The sequence below is a fragment of the Cibotium barometz genome, chromosome 59 (assembly GCF_041138505.1).
Source record: "Cibotium barometz isolate CiBa-2024 chromosome 59, ASM4113850v1, whole genome shotgun sequence".
Taxonomy (NCBI): domain Eukaryota; kingdom Viridiplantae; phylum Streptophyta; class Polypodiopsida; order Cyatheales; family Cibotiaceae; genus Cibotium; species Cibotium barometz.
The window spans coordinates 34,628,187-34,642,020 of NC_141104.1; the positions used below are offsets into that span (position 1 = coordinate 34,628,187).

A 13,834-nucleotide genomic window follows, 5' to 3' on the forward strand; every position below is an offset into this window, starting at 1 on the left:
CCACGTAGACATATTTGAACAAGGTGCAAGATCTGGAGTGGAAACTGGTCCCATGTGAGCCCAGTCCGGGATGAGTCAGCCAGGGTTCCACTCTATGCGTCCGAGGTCAGGTGTGCATTGTCCACCTGAAGCAGTGCCAGTCCGTACTGTGAGTCTCCCTTTGAAATGATGTCCGATGACCTGAGTGTTTGGTTTGTAACCAAATGCCCAGCATGTAGGTTGCATGTAGACAAGGGGGCAGCCCTTTGGGCTACCCCAGAAAGGGAGTGAAGACTCCTTTCTCTTGCATGGGTAGTCTGCCACCCTAGAGAGGGCCAGGAGGCCCAAGAAGAGGCCAGTACGCTGTTGGCCAACTTCAAGGTAGCCTGGACAGCAAGGCAGCCACGCCTAGGGGTCTGGGCTTCCTGTCGGCCAGCCAGTCGGCCAGGCCATGGTGGCTGCCTGCACCAGACAGGACAGTCCACAAGGTGGCCAGAGTCTTGCACACAACCTGGACACCATCCAGAGTATGTGCAGCCCTCTACATTGAAACGAAGGATTAAAAGCATATTTATTGCTGGACCAAGTCGTGGAGGAAAACCATCAGCTGGCTGACTAGAGAATCTTAGGGGTATACATACCCAAGCCTGAAAATCAGTAGATCATAATTCACAACTGGTGGTGTGTTCCAAGGGCCAAGACAACCAAGGGGAAGTGCTCCAACCAAGGTGAAAAGTGCAGGTCAAGATTCAGTCTTTATTTTCAGATTTACATCATTCTAATAAAGCAAATACACCATTCATGGTGGGGGCCCTACAAAGGGTATTTGGGACCCAATACTGTAACATGTAACTCTCATGAGTCATGAGAGCTTTGAAGTTAGTTTCTTTTTGATCCCACATGCACTTTTCTTTAACCGATACCCCGAAGTGGATTGTAACCAAAGATGTATTCTGATCTGTCCTATAGGTCAGCTTTGGCCTCGACAGGACGTTAATATATCTTTCTTTCTTTCTTTCTTTCTCTCTCTCTCTCTCATTATCCCCCATCAGCCACCCCTACCCCCACCACCACATCCCCGTCCCACCACCTCCACCTTCTTCACAAAGGGCATGGTCCTCAAGGCCATTCGTAGACTATGCAATGTGCAAGACCAGGATCATGAGGGACTCACTGCCGAGTACATCTCGCATGCCGATGATACGCTAGCGCTCCTACTAGCCTACATGTTCAATAGAGCCCTTTGTGAAGGATTTCCACCCTCTTGGTCCACCAACGCCATCATCCCCATCCTCAAAGCCGGAGATCCACTTGATCCTAATAATTACAGGACGATACTGATTTTGGCCACACATTGGCCAAACTCTATGGATCAGTGCTAGAGGCGGAGCTCAATTCATTTGCAGAGCGCCAGGGATGCAGAGCCTCAGGACAAGCTGGCTTTCGGAGGAGCTATTCTACCCTTGACCACATCTTCACCCTCCGTGCCATCATCGAGGAGGGTAGAGCATGACATCAGAGGATTTACTGCTGCTTTGTGGATTTCCGCAAAGCTTTTGATACTGTACCCCGAGCCTGCCTCCTACACCGTCTACAGGAGATCGGAGTCCCATTTGACATGGTTTGGAGCATCATCGTCCTCTATGAGTCCGTCACCGGACGAGTGAGAGCCCCAAGAGGTACATCACAAGAGATTTCCAGCACTACTGGGGTGAAATAGGGCTGCCCTCTATCACCCACTCTTTTCGGCTTCTACATTGATGAGATCTCGAGCTTCATTGACGGATTAGGCGGGGGTGGTCCCACACGGGCAGGCATATTGATCCCCATACTACTTTATGCAAATGACATCGTCCTCCTCTCAGACTCAGCCGAGGGGCTTCAGAGAGAGTTAGATGCCTTACATGACTTTTGCACTCAGAGGGACCTCTCTGTTAACCTTGGTAAAACCAAGGTAATGGTCTTCAATACCTCTCGCCCCTTCACATCTAGATTGAGCTTCACATATAGAGGGGATCCTGTGGAGATTGTCTCATCCTATGTCTACCTTGGTGTCACTTTCATTGGCCCACACTCTACCATGGTTCCCACAGCACATGCCAGTGTGACACGGGGATATGCAGCCTTGAGCTGACTTGAGCGGCAGTGCTTCCAGGCACATTTCCACGAGCCCAAGATGAAGGGTTGGCTTTTTGACACCCTCGTCACACCATCCTTGTTGTATGGAGCAGCCTTCTGGGGGCCAGATTTATCCGATGAGGATTGGCAGCAAGTTGAGAGGCCCCAAGTCATGATGTTCTCCCGTATGATCCATAGCAAACCATCAGCCCCACACCAGATTATCCACGCAGAGTTTGCTGCAGCCCCGATGGTAGTGGATGCACTCTTCCAGACAGTCACATACCTCCATCGCATCAGTCACATGGATCCCCACAAGTACCCGAGGCTTGCCATGGAGTCCTCCAGACAGCTAGCACTTGAGGGCCACGCTGGAGTATGGTATGCACTAGTTTCCACTTGGTTCTTAGTATATGGGCTCTGCATGGACCGCCTACCCCCCCTTCAGTACAATTTGGACTCCCCTTTTCTCACGAGGATACCAACCGGGTTATCCAGTTAGATCTTCTCAGCCTCTACAATTTGGACTCCCCTTTTCTCCCGCTGTCTCACGAGGATACCAACCGGGTTATCCAGTTAGATCTTCTCAGCCTCTACACCCATTGCACATTGATCACACCTCCGGAGCTCCCCACGAAGATGGACTTCCACAAAGATCACTTCCTCACACTCACTGAGGATGGATTCATCAAGCAGCCGGGCTAACTTGAGTGTTCACATGTCCCATGCCATGCGGATTGCGATTGGCCAGATACGGGTTTCATCCCACCGCCTCAGAGTGGAGACGGGTAGAGCTGAGTGCATCTTCAAAGCCAGGAAGCTCATAGGGAGACCCAGTTAGGAGATGATCTGCCGATTATGCCACACAGAGGTTGAGACGGAGGAGCATTACATATGCCGCTACCCAGTATACTATGAGATCCGCGGGAGGTTTCACTGTCTATTTCGTGAGGGATTTGGTCCACTCTCCTGGATGATTGACTTCCAGGACCAGCGTTGCCTAGGCCTCTTCCTGCTTGAGCTACGCAGACACAAGGACACCTTGTTGAGAGAGCTTCGGCCCCAACCACCCCATCCCCTCCCTCGCAAGGCAACCATCACCAGTTTCTTCCGGACCCAAGAGGTGGAGCACACCGACATAGTGGATCTTGTGGACCCTCCACGAGCTGCTATGGACCTACCTCGCCCAAGAGGAGTTACCTCGGACCGAGCCTCTGCACTCCAGCGTGCCCGACACCCTCGGCCCCCCCGTCGGCCATGATCACCTCATCAACTCCAAATCCAAGACATGCTCCACCACCATCAAGCTACCTTTCCACGTGACATAGCTGAGGGAGACCTCTCGGCCATACTCATTAGCCCCATGCTTGATATTTTGGAGAGTGGTATACCATCTACTCGGAGCTGATGTTGCTCTCATGTTTCTCTGTTCTTAGTATTTCATGATGAGTTTCCATGGACAGTTTTGTATCACCCCAGTGAGATAGCTATGTTTATGTTTTCTTTCTGTTTTATTTTCCATTCCATGATGAGATATGCCATGGACATTATTGTATCACTTTGGTCTCGTAGGTCCATTGGGTCTTTAGTAGACGCTTAATATATCTTTCTTTCTTTCTTTCACTCTATTTTCTGCACATCTTCTTCAATATTGTACATTATAATCGTCGTGAATGATTGCTGAATTCTGAGCATTGAAGTTACCGATTCTTCCACAAAGCTTTCGCATGTTACATTGGTATCAGAGCCTTCTTCAAGTGTGAATATTCAGCTAGAAAAACCAACAAAAAAAAAAGAAAGATTTTTTTTCTCCCTTGTGGTTGGTTTCTAGACTCCAGTGGACCACCCCTTTCGGTGTGACTCCTGTCCCTCGAAGGACGGTTGGTTTTCAACCTCCGGAAGTCTCCCACACGCATCGTGGATGGTCAAATTATGCTCCGGAAAGGAAGTGCATTTTCCTGCTATAGTGAGCTACGACGACGAGAGAGAACGACAAACTTCGGAACAGAGTGCACCATGCAGTCCTTCAAGGGTGGCAGACTTGAGTGTGCATGATATGTTCCAGCAGATGCTACGAGCAATCGCAAAACAAAGTACCAAATCGGAACAGCAGAAGGTGCAGATCTTGGCCCTAGAAGAGCGCACCCATTTTCAAGCCCCTTTTTATCCGCCGCCTCCTCCCTCTCCCTCCTTTTCCCAGATCCTACCTGCAAATCCTCTACCGAATGACCCTTTTGAAGGGTTACGACCGCATCCGAGTTCGAAGCTCGAGTTGCACATGCGAGCAATGGAGATTAGAATGATAGAAGACTGTGCGGTAGCATCCCGTGCTGCTGCACAAGAAGATGCTAGGCGACATGTGGAACACGAAAGATAGGTTGCAGCTTTGGACGCAAGAATGACACCAACACCTTCCTCGAGTCATTTTCCCAAGAAAATGAGCTTCAGAAAGTATTATGGTAAACTTGACCCCACAACCCTTTATTTGGAGAAGATTTTGATTCATTGTAGGCCTCTGAGTCAGCCGGTTCTGTGTCACATTTCTAAGGCAGAATTCAGTAATTGAAGGTCACAAGAAGGTCGGAAGGGGTCGGCACGTTGTCCAGGAAGGACCTGGGATTGTGTATGTAGAATCAGTTGAAGCTAGAGGACAATAGAGGATCCTGGAGAACAATTTTTCTGACTAGGGACAAGTGGAAGATTTTGGAGGTAGATTCAGATAGTTCTGTTGCAGCTGCAAGTGTTTTGGTCAACCTGGTGTCAGCTGAGGTTCTTAAGTGAATGATCAGTGCTGCTGGAGGCCAAAGCTGACCTAGAAAGGGGCAACTAGGCCACATAGGGAGGTTGGGAGGGAGTTGAAGTGCTCAATTGTGTCAACTAAGGATTAGGGGACGTTAGTTGGGTGTGTGGGTGCCTTCTTTTGGTGTCTGTGCTGGGTTGTGGTGTTGGTGGTAGTTTCCTCCTCACGGCGGTGTGCTTCGGACGGGGCTATAGAGACAGGTTCTCCCAGACACATCATTGTTTTGGTGCCTCCACTGAGGGCTTCTTTTGGTGTCTGTGCTGGGTTGTGGTGTTGGTGGTAGTTTCCTCCTCATGGCGGTGTGCTTCGGACGGGGCTATAGAGACAGGTTCTCCCAGACACATCATTGTTTTGGTGCCTCCACTGAGGGCTTTCAAGGCATCCTTCAGACTGTTGACAGAGCTGAGAAGTGTCAGCTATTGAGATGGCTACACTGATGACTTACCCTGTGTTCCACGTTCATGCTAATGAGGATCCAGAGGAGTTTTTGGCGGGGATGGAGCTGGCAGCTTTCACCATTGGGTAAGATAGAGATGAGGACAAAATTGACACTATTGTCCATGTTGTTGAAGGGAGATGTCACGTGCATCCCGCACTTGGATGCCACGTAGACATTCTGTACAGAAGGTGCAGGACCTGGGATGGTGAACTGGTCCCATGTGAGCCCAGTCCGGGACGAGTCAGCCAGGGATCCATCTCAGTCGTCCGAGGTCAGGTGTGCATTGTCCTGCACATGAGTCCAAGGTCAGGTGTGCAATGTCCTGCACAAGAAGCAGTGCCAGTCCGCGCTGTGAGTCTCCCTCTGGAATGATGTCAGATGTGCTGAGTATCTGGTTTGCAACTGGATGCCAGGCCTCTGTAGGCATGTAGGTTGCATGTAGAGATGGGGCCAGCCCATAGGGCTACCCCAGTGTAGGTGTTTGCATTGGCATAATTAGTATGGGCATGGGGGAGGCATAGAACCACCCCCAAGGGGCCAGGAGGGCCCAAGACTATGCCCACCAGCCAAGGCAAGGGCTGGAGGGGCAGTCGGCCAGCTCCAGACCCTCTGGACAGGCAGCCGACAGAGGGTATAAGCCCTGGACAGAAGGCGGCCAGGTGTGGGGGGCAGTCCCACACCTCTGCGTTGAATGCCCAGCAGCCAGGAGGCTGTCCAGGGGTCATGCGCAGGCTGGACAGGCTCCAAACAGGTGTGAAAAACACTTTATTAAAGTGTGAACACATTTAATTACAAGACTCAGTCGTGGGTCTTCAGTAAACCAGCCGACTGCATGTTTTGGGAAGTATAAAAGCCCAGCCCATAGTTTCATTAGAAGCATCTCACAATTCACCAAGAGCCTCAAGCATTCAAGGGCCAGGACAGCCAAGGGTTTGCTAAAGCTAAGGGGTGAAGGACTGAAGGTCAAGGGCAGGTTTTCCAGCCAAGAAAAGGTCAAGTACTTTGTATTTGTTCAGATTTACATCATTCTAATAAAGCAAATACACCATCCGTGGTGGGGGCCCTACAGAGGGTAATTGGGACCCAATACTGTGTCCTCTCCATCTCCCCTTTCTCTCTCTATTTTCTGCACATCGTCTTTCAGTTTGTGCGTTAATTCCGTCGCGAAAAGAATGCTGTTTTCTGAGTTTTGAAGTACCGATCCTTCTCCGAAGCTTCCGCATATTACAGTGGTATCAGAGCCTACTTCAAGGACGAAGATTCAGCAAAGAAGACCAGAAAATTTTTCGCTCGTGTGGTTGGTTTTTAGACGCCGGTGGACTACCCTTTTCGGAGTGACTCCTGTCCCTCGAAGGACGGTTGGTTTTTAGCCTCCGGAAGCCTCCGGAAGTCTCCCACACAGATAGTGGATGGTCAGATTGCGGTCCGGAAAGGAACTGCATATTCCCGCTATGGCGAGCTTTGGCGACGAGAGAGAACCAGAACCATGGGACCAGAGTGCACCAGGCAGCCCAGCTAGGGCACCCGGCTTGAGTGTACAAGACATGTTCCAGCAGATGATGCGAGCAATCGCAGACCAGACAACCAAGTTGGACGAGCAGAAGGCGCGGATTTTGGCTCTGGAGGAGCGTTCTCGCTCTCCAGCGTCGCGTTTTCCATCTCCTCCTCCCTCTCCTTCCGTACCCCAGATACCAGATCCTCGTCACAGGGACCCTCTCGAGGGGTCACAGCCGCAGTCAAGCTCCTTGCTTGAGAGGCAGATACGGGCATTGGAGATTCGACAACGAGAAGACGAAGCCATGCGACGAGTGGAACACGAGCGTTACCTCCGAGCTTTGGACGCCAGATTGACACCGGCGGCGCCCTCGAATCATTTTCCCGAGAAAATGAACTTCAGTAAGTATAATGGTAAACTCGATCCCACTACTCTGTATTCATGGTTACATCAATTTGAAGCTTACTTTGCCGCAGTTAGGAAAACAGATATTGACAAAGTGATCTTAGCCAGTTGGTATTTGGAAGGTGAGGCCATTCCTTGGTGGACTCAGTGGGCTCATGCCCACACCAGATCAGGTATGGCAGCTTATGGGTGGGACGAGTTCGTCCGTGACCTTAAGCAGCGGTTTTTACCGCCCCACTACCTTGAGCGACTCGAAGACGAGTTCAGGGGAGCGCGTCAGAACGCGCAACCAGTCCTTCAGTTTGCCAATAGAATTTCGACCTTGTGTCTACAATTAGGCTTATCTGATGCGGACAAGAAAGGGCAGTTTTTGTATGGCCTGGACACGCAAATCCAGTGGGAGGTGCGTATGTTTAGACCAGCCACCTTTGAGGACGCACTCTCGCTTGCGCAGAGTGCAGAAATGAAACACAATGGTGGCAAGCCCAAGACTTCCCAGCCGGCTTCTCCTAAGGCTAACGCCTCGGGGGGCAAAAGCCAGAACCAGACGGGGTCTTCCCCAGGACAGAGCCCGGGAGCCTCTGGCTCCAAGAACTCGAACAATGCGTCTAAGCTTACTCCAGACCAGAAAGCAGAGGCCGGCAAGACAGGTGGCAAGTTGAGTGCTGAGGAGCTTGCTCAGTACAGGAAGGAGGGTAGATGTTACTTTTGTCACACAAAAGGACATACTTCTCGGGATTGTCCGAAGAAGCCTCCAAAGCCCGCCGCCGCCTCCACAGCTTCCGTGGTGAGCACAGCTCCCACACAGACCCCAGCGGCGACCCCTAGTTCTTCAAACCCCGGTGCTTCAGTTGGAGCAATTATTAGCCGGGAGCTCGAAGATAAGCAGAAGGGCGCCCATGACCAGGAGTATGAGCGCAACGAATTGCTCAAGTCCTTTGGCTACATAGGTGGCCAGAGAGTCGTTGTCTTGTTTGACAGCGGCAGCACGGAGGATGTGATCATGGAAGAGGCCGCTAGGCGTGCCCGTTTCGAGCTCACTCCGGTGGACAAACAAGTTGAGGGTTTTAGCACAGGTATGACTACGAGCGTCAAGTATGAAGCTCTAGGTGCTAAGTTAGTCATTCAGGGCATAGAGTTTGTGCGTGACTTTATGGTTGCCCCTCTTGTAGGAGCAGACATAATTTTGGGGATCCAGTGGTTTCACAAGTTTCTCCCTGATGTCAAGTGGGACAAGCACACGTTCCAGATTGATCGGAATGTGTCAAACACCCCTGTGACCATTAAGTGTGAGCCAGGTATTCCAAACTTTCCGCTCATAAGCCACTTGCAGGCTAAGAGAGCAGTCAGGAAAGGCGCACATTGTGCGATGATTTACATCCAGACAGCCCAGACGGTGGCCAGTGCTTCCGAGAAGTACTCGGTTCTCCATGAAAAGTTCCAGAAGATTTTTCTTCGGGACAGTCTCCCTCCCCAGCTTCCCCCGTCCAGACCGGAGGATCACAAGATTGACCTCCTCCCAGGCTCGGAACCCCCGAGCAAGTTTCCGTATCGCCTTTCGAAGGCAATGGAATCGGAGTTGGACCGCCAACTCCAAGAATTGTTGCAAGCTGGCTTCATCCGCCCCAGCGTGTCGCCGTTTGCAGCACCGATCTTATTTGTCAAGAAGAAAGATGGGTCTTCTCGGTTGTGTGTCGATTATCGTGCACTCAACAAGCTGACTATCAAGAGCCGATTCCCGATGCCTCGAATTGACTATATTCTCGAGAGGCTGAATGGAGCTAAGGTGTTCTCTAAATTGGATTTAAAGAGTGGGTACCACCAGGTTCGGATTGTTGAGGGGGACATCCCCAAGACAGCTTTCCGTACAGAACGGGCCCACTATGAATTTGTGGTCATGCCATTTGGTTTGACGAACGCCCCAGCTACATTTAACCGCATGATGATGCGTTTTTTCGGGAGTTGATTGGAGTGTGTGTGTTCATATTTTTGGACGACATACTCATATTTTCAGCTACAGTTGAGCAGCATGACATTGATGTGGAGAAAGTCCTTAAGTTGCTGGAAAGCAACGAGCTCTATATCAATGAAAAGAAGTCAGAATTTTATCTGTTCCAGGTACATTACTTGGGATATATAATCAGTGCCGAAGGCATTCGACTTGATCCGGCTAAAGTGGCCGAGATTGTTAACTGGGAAGTACCTCAGACTGCTTATGACATTAGATCATTCGTGGGTATATGCCAGGCATATTCCACCCACATTGACAAGTTTTCTGATCTCTCGGCAGACCTCACCGATCTGCTAAAGGGAGTGAAAACAAGGAGGCAAAAGATTCGAATGACTCCACGAGCGTTGGAGGCATTCCAGAACCTCAAGGTGGCTTTGTCTGAAGCGCCTTGTCTAGCCCTTGCCTCGTGGGACGAACCATTTCAGGTGATCACCGATGCGAGTAACATCGCAATTGGAGGTGTATTGCAACAGAATGGTCATCCAGTAGCTTACATGTCTCGTAAGTTACTGCCCGCCGAAAAGAATTACTCAGTCTACGATCGTGAACTCCTAGCAGTCATTCAGGCCTTGAAACATTGGAAACATTTCCTGTATGGCCGTGACTTCGAGGTTCGCACTGACCATCAGGCATTGCGCTGGATTCAGACAATGCCAAGTGCACAGTGGAGTGATCGACAGCACCGCTGGCTGGAGTCAGATATTCCAGCAGTTTGGTGGCATGATTGAGTACCTTCCAGGAAAGGCCAATCCAGTGGCCGATGCTTTGAGCAGGAAGGGACAAGTAGCTGCGATTCAGACCACTAGACTAGACCTTGTTGGTACAGGACTAGAAGACATGAAGCACACGTACGCGGATTCCGAGGAATTCGGTACACAGTGGGAACAGGCATTGGATGCCACAGGACCATGCCATTTTCTGATACGCGATGGTTGGCTTTACTACAAAGGCCGACTGTGTGTCATGAAAACATTCCGGGCAGCTCTTCTCCATGATGCCCATGACGCCATTACAGGTGGTCATAGAGGCATGAATTCGACTCTGGAGAAGTTAGAACGGCAATACTATTGGCCAAAGATGAGGCGTGATGTGTTTACTTATGTACAACGCTGTGACATTTGTCAAAAGGTGAAAGCTCCTCGTGGAAAGAAGATAGGGTTGTTACAGCCTTTGCCAATTCCTGAGGGTCCTTTCCAAGACATTTCGATGGACTTTGTCACAAATCTGCCTCCCAGTCCGAGTAAGCGTAATACACAGTGTTTGACTATTGTTGACAGGTTCAGCAAATTTGTGATGCTTATTCCTTGCAGGGCCAATGTGACCGCCGAGGATGTTGCCCAGCTTTTCATTCGGCATTGGTACCCGATTGGTGGGATTCCTAGGACCATAGTGTCAGACCGAGATGCCAAGTTTACCAGTCACTTTTGGAGGGCATTGTTTGATAATTTTGGTACTAAGTTGAATTTTTCCAGTGCATTCCACCCACAGACAGATGGCCAGACAGAGATATACAACCAGTTGGCCTTCGATGTGCTGAAGTGTTATGTCCACGATCAGCAAGGTAAGTGGGAATCGTTTTTGCCTTTAGTTCAAGCTGTTCTGAATGACTCTTTTTCTTCAGCTATTGGCAGGACTCCATATGAGGCAGCGTTTGGAAGGCCTTTCCAATCGTTGTTAACCAGGACGTCGTCTTCAGTACCGGAGGCGAACAGAGTGACGGAGTCTTACCAGGAGATCCTAGAGTCCGTTAAAGACAGATTGGCTAAAGCGCAAGAGGCCTACACTCGACAGGCCAATAAAGACCGAAGGGACATGAAGTTTTCGGAAGGAGATTGGGTATATCTTCGGATTATGAAGCAAAGATTAAAGCAGGTGGGCAAGCGATGCCCAAAGTTGTCTTTCAGGAGCTTCGGACCATTCCCCATCCGGAAAAAGATTAATGAGGTGTCTATGCAGTTAAAGCTACCTCCGAGTTGGACTATGCACGATGTATTTCATGTCAGTTGGTTGAAGCCATATGCAGGTCCACCCCCTTCAGAGGTCAAAGACGAAGCGGAACCAGACATCATTGATGAAGCCGAAGTAATGGTTCCAGAACAGATCCTTCTGCACCGTTTCAAGCATGGCTCAGGCCGAAGACTACGACAGTTCCTCACGAAGTTTCAAGACCGAGGAACTCATGAAGCGGTATGGCTCGACAAAGAATTTTTCGAAGATTATCCGGCTTTATTGACGGATTATTTGGAGGCTATGCAGCTTCCGTCAAGTTAAGCAGAAGGGGATGTCACGTGCATCCCGCACTTGGATGCCACGTAGACATTCTGTACAGAAGGTGCAGGACCTGGGATGGTGAACTGGTCCCATGTGAGCCCAGTCCGGGACGAGTCAGCCAGGGATCCATCTCAGTCGTCCGAGGTCAGGTGTGCATTGTCCTGCACATGAGTCCAAGGTCAGGTGTGCAATGTCCTGCACAAGAAGCAGTGCCAGTCCGCGCTGTGAGTCTCCCTCTGGAATGATGTCAGATGTGCTGAGTATCTGGTTTGCAACTGGATGCCAGGCCTCTGTAGGCATGTAGGTTGCATGTAGAGATGGGGCCAGCCCATAGGGCTACCCCAGTGTAGGTGTTTGCATTGGCATAATTAGTATGGGCATGGGGGAGGCATAGAACCACCCCCAAGGGGCCAGGAGGGCCCAAGACTATGCCCACCAGCCAAGGCAAGGGCTGGAGGGGCAGTCGGCCAGCTCCAGACCCTCTGGACAGGCAGCCGACAGAGGGTATAAGCCCTGGACAGAAGGCGGCCAGGTGTGGGGGGCAGTCCCACACCTCTGCGTTGAATGCCCAGCAGCCAGGAGGCTGTCCAGGGGTCATGCGCAGGCTGGACAGGCTCCAAACAGGTGTGAAAAACACTTTATTAAAGTGTGAACACATTTAATTACAAGACTCAGTCGTGGGTCTTCAGTAAACCAGCCGACTGCATGTTTTGGGAAGTATAAAAGCCCAGCCCATAGTTTCATTAGAAGCATCTCACAATTCACCAAGAGCCTCAAGCATTCAAGGGCCAGGACAGCCAAGGGTTTGCTAAAGCTAAGGGGTGAAGGACTGAAGGTCAAGGGCAGGTTTTCCAGCCAAGAAAAGGTCAAGTACTTTGTATTTGTTCAGATTTACATCATTCTAATAAAGCAAATACACCATCCGTGGTGGGGGCCCTACAGAGGGTAATTGGGACCCAATACTGTGTCCTCTCCATCTCCCCTTTCTCTCTCTATTTTCTGCACATCGTCTTTCAGTTTGTGCGTTAATTCCGTCGCGAAAAGAATGCTGTTTTCTGAGTTTTGAAGTACCGATCCTTCTCCGAAGCTTCCGCATATTACAGGAGATGCCAAAAGGTGGTTCGAGACTTGGAGAGGTCAGCCAAATCAGGGCCAAGCATACGAAGATGTCGGGCTCTGGTGCAGTATTATAAGAAGGGTGAATCCCCGGATGCTATATGGCAGGACATTCAGAAATTAAAGCATAATCTATCTGATGTGTTTGATAGATTCGTAGATCGTTTTGAGGATCTATGGGGAAGATGGGATGCCTCTTTGGAAAACGAGCACCCACTTGTCCTCCTTAAAAAGGTTATGTTTATTCAATCCCTTCATGCTGATCTGAAAGAGAAGGTGGAGTTAAAAAGACCAAGAACCTTTGATGAAGCCTTAAGGATTGCAAGAGAAGGAATAGAAGCTTCAGAGGTTGGCTCAAAAGCAAAGGGAAGTTCCAGCTGATGGTGGCAGACTTGTTATGACTGGGGAGAGAAGGATAGAAGAAGGGAGGACTGCTCCAGTTCCAATGAGCACTGATCAACTGATGCAAGGTATTAATCAGCTGACTCAACAAATGGACAATTTGAATCTGAGTTTGTTGCAAGGAGGCAAAAATGTCCTAGGGCAGGAGATAGAGAAGGAATGAGAGGCAAAGGAAGAGGAGGACCCAACATGAATATCCAATGTTTCAATTGTATGGAAAGGGATCATATCTCTCCTCAGTGTCCCTACCCCAGGAGAATGGGAGGAGATGTGTATCCTCTGGCACCTAGGAGAGAGGAAAGGCAAGATGTCAGGAAGGAAGAGGAGATTCCAAATCCGTAGGGACCTCAGATTCAGCAGCAGCAGCCAGTAAATGGGCCTAGACAAGGTGAAGTAAACCTAATTCGTATGGATGAAGCCGACATTTTAGCCAATAAAAGCACTCGAGGTGTAGAGGTTGAAGATGAAGCAGGGCCATCCAGGAGGAAGAAAGGAAAGCAAGTGGAGGCACAGTTCAAAGAGGGTAAGAGGAAGACTAGGCCCAGAAGGCGTACTGGAATGCAAGATTTTCCTTTAGGGGCTCAGGAGAAAGAGTATGATTTGATGCGGGATCTCCAACAGAAGGGACCCAGTTTGACTTGGCCCCAGCTCTTGCAATTGTGCCCTAAACTCAGAAGGACATGGCGTAAGCTGGTGAGCACAAGGGTTTCTAGGAAAGAGAAAAAAGGGGGTCAGCTTAATGTAGTGCATGTAAAAGGAGATAAGGATTATTTGCCTGTTATGGATGCCTGGATGAAC

At 49.9% G+C, this 13,834-nt stretch overlaps 1 protein-coding gene across 5 annotated transcripts in view; it reads right to left on the minus strand.

Moving 5' to 3' along the window:
- Window positions 1-13,834, minus strand: part of LOC147605751 (uncharacterized) — a 53,424-nt gene that overhangs the window by 21,489 nt on the left and 18,101 nt on the right. The window lies entirely within an intron of this gene.